This window comes from Phragmites australis, chromosome 6 (genome assembly GCF_958298935.1).
Source record: "Phragmites australis chromosome 6, lpPhrAust1.1, whole genome shotgun sequence".
NCBI classification, from domain to species: Eukaryota; Viridiplantae; Streptophyta; class Magnoliopsida; order Poales; family Poaceae; genus Phragmites; species Phragmites australis.
Genome location: NC_084926.1, coordinates 36,418,091 through 36,426,212, shown reverse-complemented (window position 1 = coordinate 36,426,212; position 8,122 = coordinate 36,418,091). Strand labels below are relative to the sequence as shown.

Genomic DNA, 8,122 nt, shown 5'->3' with positions numbered 1-8,122 from the left:
ATGAAGGATGATAGTGCGGATTGGTGTGATGAGAACCTTAAAATAGTTTGTGAGTTATTTGCCGAGCAAGTTAGGGCCAAGAATCGATCGGGATCCCACTTAAACAGGCAAGGCTACAATAATGTAATTGCACAGTTCAAAGAGAGGACTAGGTTAACTTATACAAAGCTGCAGTTCAAGAATAAATGGGACAAGATGAAGAAAGACTACAGCAATTGGAAATAATTAGGAAGAAAAACAGGGGCAGGCTGGGACCCTGTAAAGAAAATGTATGCCGCTCCAGATTGGTGGTGGAAGAAGACGAACAATGTAAGTTTATAGTGTATTTGTTTTCTGTCAATGCCTACTTGTGATGTATGTGTTTGTGTAAATATATAGCTGACATTTTTCTTTTATGTGTGCAGCAATTCAAAGGCATATCCAAGTTTAAAGACCGAGCACTTCAAAATGAAGATGAATTGTCTGTCATGTTTGAAGATCTTCGGAACACAGGTGATGATCATTGGGCCCCAACTAGTGGTGACCTACCCCAAGGTACTGAAGGACAGCCAGAAGATGACAATAATAAGGATGCCGACATGGACGATGATGATGATAGTGATGGCGAGGATGGCACACCTTCTAGTTCTAAAGCAAAAAGACGTCGTGTGGTTGACAAAAAGAAGGTTAAAAAAGCAAAGACTAGTGGAGGACAATGGATGCAAGAACAGATGGCTAAAATTGTAGAATTGAATGAGAGAACAACTGCATCTTGTGAATCTATTGTCTTGGCAAGAACACTAGACACACCTAGCTATTCCATAAAAGATATAATTGAATTAGTGAAGGCATGTGGTGCTACGGCTGGCACAAAAGAGCACTTCATTGCAACTCAAATATTTACCAAGAAAACTGAAAGAGAGATGTTCTTGACATTGGATACGCCCGAGGAACGCTTTAATTGGCTGTCAATGAAGCATGAGTGGGATGACTGGGAACAAGAAGGGCTAAGTAGTGGAAGCTTGTGAGTTACATGCATGCTGTATGTTTATCTGTATCATGTGTTCTTTAATTTTTCTCTAGACCTATTAGTTATTTCTATCATGTGTTCTTTAATTATCTGGTACTTATTTGTTTGTTAGCCTCTCATATCCATGTATGTGTAATGACCTATTATTTATTTGTTTGATGTCCTAGTGGTCAAATGTAATGATCTGTTCCTTATTTGCTACTATACAAATGTCTTTTTCTGAAAGTGATATGGATGGCAGTGAATTAGAAGAGGACGAATTGTTTGATATGAGGGTCATGCAACTTATGAGATAAAATCAATCAAACTTGTCTCTTACTGCATGTCTCATAAACAATTACTTTTTAACCTATCATGACAAGAATCCGCCAAGGACTTCACAGCTACTTGGTTTTGCTTGGCTAATGGAAACATTGAACACTCCAGGTGAAAGCCATAGGATGTTTAGAATGGATGCACCTCTCTTTTACCAATTGCATGACATATTGGTGAGGGACTATGGGTTAACTTCCTCTATTCATATGAGCTCTATGGAATCACTTGCTATATTTCTCCTCACATGTGGTCATTCTTGGTCAAATGGTGCTGTTCAGAACAAATTTAAGCATTATGGGGAGAAAATTAGTAGGAATTTTTTTGAGGTTCTAAATTGTGTAGTCGGCATGTCCAAGCATTATATCAGACCTAAGGATCCAAACTTTTATAATGTGAACAATAGGATAAGAAATGATCAAAGGATGTGGCGGATCCAAACTTTTATAATGTGAACAATAGGATAAGAAATGATCAAAGGATGTGGCCACACTTTAAAGATTGCATTGGAGATATTGATGGGACTCATATTAGTGCAACACCACCTCCAAAAGATTTTCTTAGATATCTTGGGAGGTCCGGTAAAGCAACACAGAATGTGATGGCGGTGGTTGATTTTGACATGCGCTTCACCTATACATCTATTGGTCAACCGGGCTCTATGCACGACACTACTGTTCTCTATAATGCTCTTCAAGCTGATGAAGATATCTTTCCACATCCCCCTCTTGGTGATTTTGTCTCATATCATTCATTCTTTCTTCTGTCAACACTTTATATTGACTTTGCACAACTTCGTGTTAGAAAAATATTATGCTGTTGATGCTGGATACCCAAATAGACCTGGATACTTATCACCATATAAAGGTCAAAGGTACCATGTTCCATATTGGAGAAGCGGTCCGGCGCCTAGTGGTGAGCAAGAAGTCTTAAACCATTTGCATTCAAGTCTTCGTAATGTTGTCGAGCGCTCATTTGGTGTATGGAAAATGAAATGGAGAATTCTTCTCAAGATGCCAAGCTATCCGATGGTGAAGCAAAGATGATTGTTGCGGCTACCATGTGTCTCCATAATTTTATCCGTGAAAATCATACACTTGACAACGATTTTCATAGATGTGATCAGGACCCAGATTATGTACCCACCATACCAACAAGGTATAGGAAACATGCCCCTTCTCACAATGCCTCGGATGTGTCTACCTCACAAGCCAACGATAGGACTATGGATAGATTCCGTGATGACCTTTCTAGGGCAATCACTTTATCTAGGGCATAATTTCTTGCATTGTATGGGATTATTTTGTTCTCTTTTGGACATTTTGTTGTAATATATGGAACCTTGGATCTTGTGATTGTACCGTACAATATGATGTTATCTATTATTAATTAATGTATGCACTTTATATATTTTATATGACGAATTTCTGTAGTCACAGTTTGGTCTTTACACATAAAATTACATAAATGTATCAAATAAATTGGTCCCTGTACATGATATGTCTTGCAGACATTAGTTTAGACAACCAAGGGTACTATGGACAATTCCAGCATAATCTTCTCTTTTAGGAATTACTTCACAGTCAGCTTGCCAAACGATTATCAGCCAAAATCACTCCCACCAAAGAATCACTTAGAATCACTCCACCAGAGAATCAGGAGCTAGAGCTAGAGAATCAGGGAGTGGAGCTATGCCAAACAGGCCCATAGAAAGTTGTTCGAAGAGTGGCAGCTTGGGCTAAACCTTTTACGCGAAGCAAAAACGAAATGTGTAATAATTAAGTAGGCTTGAGCTTCCTTTGCACTCCGATATACTTAGGGTCTGTTTGGCAGAGCTCCCAGATCAGCTTTCTGGCTGAAATCAGGGGGAGCTCTACCAAACAACAGTTTTCAGCTTTTAGCTCCCTGAGTGGAATCTATGGGAGTGATTCTTTGAAATGAACTAAAAGTTGGGAGCTGAAAAAAGCAGCTTCCACTGATTCATTTCCCGCATAGAATCACTTCCTCCATATATTTTATTTTAGAGAATTACTAGAGAATTACTTTCAGCAACAGAATCACTTACTCCAAAGAATCACTCCCCGTAGAGAATTTGAATCAGAGAGAGCTCTATCAAACAGACCCTTAATATGTGAGTAGACTTTGAGCCGCTTTTGGACCCCGGGCCTTGCACATGACCAAGTTCATCTTGGAAAGCATGGAAGATGCTCCCGGACCTGGTCGTTAAGCATAACCTGGTCATTGACACCAAGTTCATCTTGGAAAAAGAAATCATGTATTTGCCACACAAACGTAACCCTGTTCTTCAAACTGCCCTTACCGGAGATTTTGCTGCTTTAATGCCGTTCCTCCGTCAGGTGTTTAATGTTTATGGCATTGCCGTTAGTTTCTGTTAGGTCAAGCATTTTGTTGTAATGTGAAATGTAATGGCATCAAAGCCAAATCAACGGGAAAAAGAAAAGTTTGGGCTCGCCCTCATTTACAAAATCATAAGCCGGCATGGATAATTAAAATGGTCCTTGATTACCCGAAAAAAAAGATCGATCTGGACACAAAGAGATCTCTTGGTGTGTACGCTCCCACTACCTTGATTTGAGCCAATTTTGACTCCAATTTCGGGTGTCTATATTCTTCATATTTTTCGGACAAGAATTGTATTAAAAATAGAATAAAAATACATCCCATATTACATAGAGGTCCCAGGAAAATAAAAGAATTACTAAAAAAACACAACCAAGTCCTTATTTTCACCTCCGGTAATCTTCTCCGTTTTTCACCTTGCCCCACAACAGCTAAACGAAAACAAAACATATGATGAAACCAGATTCGAAACCTTATTCTAACTCTCTCAAGGAAACCCAGCCCTTGGTTGCTCGCCGACCCCTCAACCCCACTATCAAGACACATTTGTAATTTTCCCTCCTGGGTAATCTCGCTTTCCTTTTAAATGGTCTTGTCACACTCACTAATTCTACTAATTAAGTTCAGAAAACTACCAAGAATAATAGCAGAAAACTCATATGCCACATAAAATGAAGTAATTAAATAATGTGTGTAAAAGAAAGTACATTGATATCGTCTTCTATGCCGTCTCATACTTTGACATGTTATCTTAAGACGATTTAACAGGCAACTCATATTATAGATTGTTTTTTTAGCTGTCTCATAGTAATTTCATAACCTGTTAATTTATGCATGGAACAAATAAATATTATGAGTTGTATGATAATGACAACTCGTACAAGGATGTGGGAGAGTAGTCTCAAATGTAGTCCTAAATTTTAGCCTGTGATACCGTTGTTTCGCAAATCAATGACCTCCACTACTACAGAACACCACATATGTAATGTCCCATTAATATCGGTTCAACAGTAACCGTTACTGAAGATGTATCAGTGCTGGTTCTTAAACTCTCGCGTGTGAACAATGACTGAGGAGCTAAGAACCGACGCCGATTGTCACTATCAGTGTCGGTTATTGGCTGGAACCGGTACTGATACACCATTGCCAGTTCTAGATACGAACCGGTACTGATAGTGATTGTATCAGTGCCAGTTCTAATCACGAACCAGCACTGATATATCAGTGTCAGTTCTAGCCATGAACCGACATTGATAATCAGTATCAGTGCTAGTTATAGCCATAAACCACTACTAATAGTAAGTATCAGTATCGGTTCTAGCTACGAACCACCACAGATGATTGCTACTATCACAACTCATCTTAAAAAATTCATAATTTTTTACACAAAGTTGGATGGAGAAATACTTTATATGAAAATTATAGCTCTTGATGAGATCTACAACTTTGTAGTTGATTTTTTTTTAATTTAAGGTCATTTAAATCCCAAAATAATTATAAAAAAGTTACAGTAGCGATTGGATGGAGACAAACTTTATATGAATATTGTAAAACTCGACGAGATATACAACTCTGTAGTTGATAACTTTTTCATTTAAGATCATTTAGATGTTCAAATAGCCATTCAAATGTTCGGTAAGAAGATATCAAAAGGATTTATTTTGCTACTATACTCACAAACGGACAATAGCTGAGATGGTTAGCGGGGTCGTGCCCGCACCTGCTGTGAGGTCGTGAGTTTGAGTTCTTATTGCCGCATGTGAGCAAATATCGCGTGACCTTGCGAATGTTGGGCGCGGTCAGGTGAGCGGCCTTTGGTCACGAAAAAAATTTGAAGCTTTTTTTGACCCGAAAAAGATGAATCGGGACTAACTATCAGTGTTGGTTGGAGCCACCTACTGACACTAATAGTGATTTTCAGTGCTGGTTTCATACCCGATATTAATAGTCAGTGATTATCAGTGTCGATTCAAAACCCGCCACTGATGTCAATTTTGAACCGACACTAATGAAGGTTTCTGCAGTAGTGCTCTTTCTTTAATCCACTTTATCATCCACATCTCCTAAAGTTATACATGACATTACATGAGACAACCTATGAGATGACTGATGTGTACTAATATATACCTGGCGTAAACTAATACTAGATGGATAGAGAACTTTTTCCAACAATGTTCCAACAAAATTGTATGAGCACATAACCTGAGATAATTTGTATAGTTGAAATCTATAATATTATATCATAGTACTTCATCAATATAAATTAGCGTATAAATTAATGCACTCTCTTTCACTTCAGATGGATGACACGATGCTTTACCATAGACGATAAACAATATCTTATTAGCTAATTCATTTCCTCTTAAATGAAACCTTATATTAACCTGGAAGTTGCCTTCAGTAGTGCAGTACGTCCACTCCGGGGCTATAATAGCTTAACCTAAGCTGCTCCATGGCTTGAGCTAAGATAGCAGGAAAGCTAATTACCGCAAATGTATCACCAAAAAAATCCTACAAGCAAAGAAAATATACTTATGAAAATAATACATGCTAACAGTCATGTATATTAAAACAACCGGATTACATATTACTATACCATATCATATTCATTAAACTGAGTAAACCTCTCACTGATCGAAGCCAAATCATCTTCACCCTTCTCAAGCGCTTTTATTTGACAATAGTTATAGTCAAGAACTTTCAGACACCCTTCCACAACGGTTTTTTCGGCATGCAACACAATCGGTGATGCATTTCCACATGCCTTAAAGTGATATCCCCAATACTTTCTCCCCTTGCACATATGTCAAAAGAGATAGATAGCTTCACAAAATTTCTTCCATCTACAGTGGATTGCACCAAAGGTACATTACCACCTATTGGAGGGATTAACTCTTTGAGCTATAGGATCAGTTTCAACACCTATATAATAGGATGAAATGAATTGAGTCTAATATACTATAAAATTATTGTGTCCTAATGAAAGTAGCAAGACCACATTCAGATCATATACTCTCTTTCACTTCAAATAGACGACACGATGATTTACCATAGATGATAAACAATATCTTATTAGCTGATTCATTTCCTCTTAAATGAAACCTTATATTAACCTGGAAGTTGCCTTCAGTAGTGCAGTACGTCCACTCCGGGGCTATAATAGCTTAGCCTAAGCTGCTCCATGGCTTGAGCTAAGATAGCAGGAAAGCTAATTACCGCAAATGTATCACCAAAAAAATCTTACAAGCAAAGAAAATAAACTTATGAAAATAATACATGCTAACAGTCATGTATATTAAAACAACCGGATTACATATTACTATACCATATCATATTTATTGAACTGAGTAAACCTCTCACTGATCGAAGCCAAATCATCTTCACCCTTCTCAAGTGCTTTTATTTGACAATAGTTATAGTCAAGAACTTTCAGACACCCTTCCACAACGGTTTTTTCGGCATGCAACACAATCGGTGATGCATTTCCACATGCCTTAAAGTGATATCCCCAAAACTTTCTCCTCTTGCACATATGTCAAAAGAGATAGATAGCTTTACAAAATTTCTTTCATCTACAGTGGATTGCACCAAAGGTACATTACCATCTATTGGAGGGATTAACTCTTTGAGCTATAGGATCAGTTTCAACACCTATATGATAGGATGAAATGAATTGAGTCTAATATACTATAAAATTATTGTGTCCTAATGAAAATAGCAATACCACATTCAGATCATAGCTTAGAGGATGCTACGATTATTAGAAAAATAATGAGGGAGAAAAAGAAAAGAGGTTACTATGCTTGGGCTCGATCCTGGCTGGCGTGGGGTGTCACCGAGGATATCACCGGTGGGGGAACGCCTAGAGAGTAGTGGACACCTATTGCGTGAGCCAATGGAGGAGTCATTGGGATCCATCCACGGTCGCCACAGCCACGGCCATGGTCCCCGCTGGTACCTTGATCCATCACCCTAACCCTAGCGGGTCGAAGGGGGTGACTACGTCAGACTGTAGGGGAGGGGGGGATGGCAGCAGAGTCAGGCGACGCGGACGTGAGCGGAGGAGTGGATGAGAGTGTCCGAGCAGCGGATGATAAGGACTCCCGTATTAGTCATTAGTGATGGGTGATAAAAACACCCATCACTAATGACTTTCACATTAGTGACGGATCATAAGGACACATTAGTGACGGGTCATAACTATAACCCATCAATAATGATTTTCATATTTCCAGGAGAGATCGACTTTCATAACAGGACATGCAAACAGAGAGTACTTCAACATATCGCATTCAACAGAATAGAATTGAACTTTGATCCATTCAACATATCGCATTTAATAAACTAGAGTACTTATCAAATTAAACTAGAGTACTTAACCCTAACTATACAACAAAATAACCCTAGCTATTTCCAACTTCTCGCCCCATGCGCGCAAGA

General features: G+C 38.5%; 1 pseudogene; it reads left to right on the top strand.

Moving 5' to 3' along the window:
* On the top strand, positions 1-1,007 carry LOC133923179 (L10-interacting MYB domain-containing protein-like; annotated as a pseudogene).
* The last annotated feature ends 7,115 nt before the right edge of the window (positions 1,008-8,122 follow it).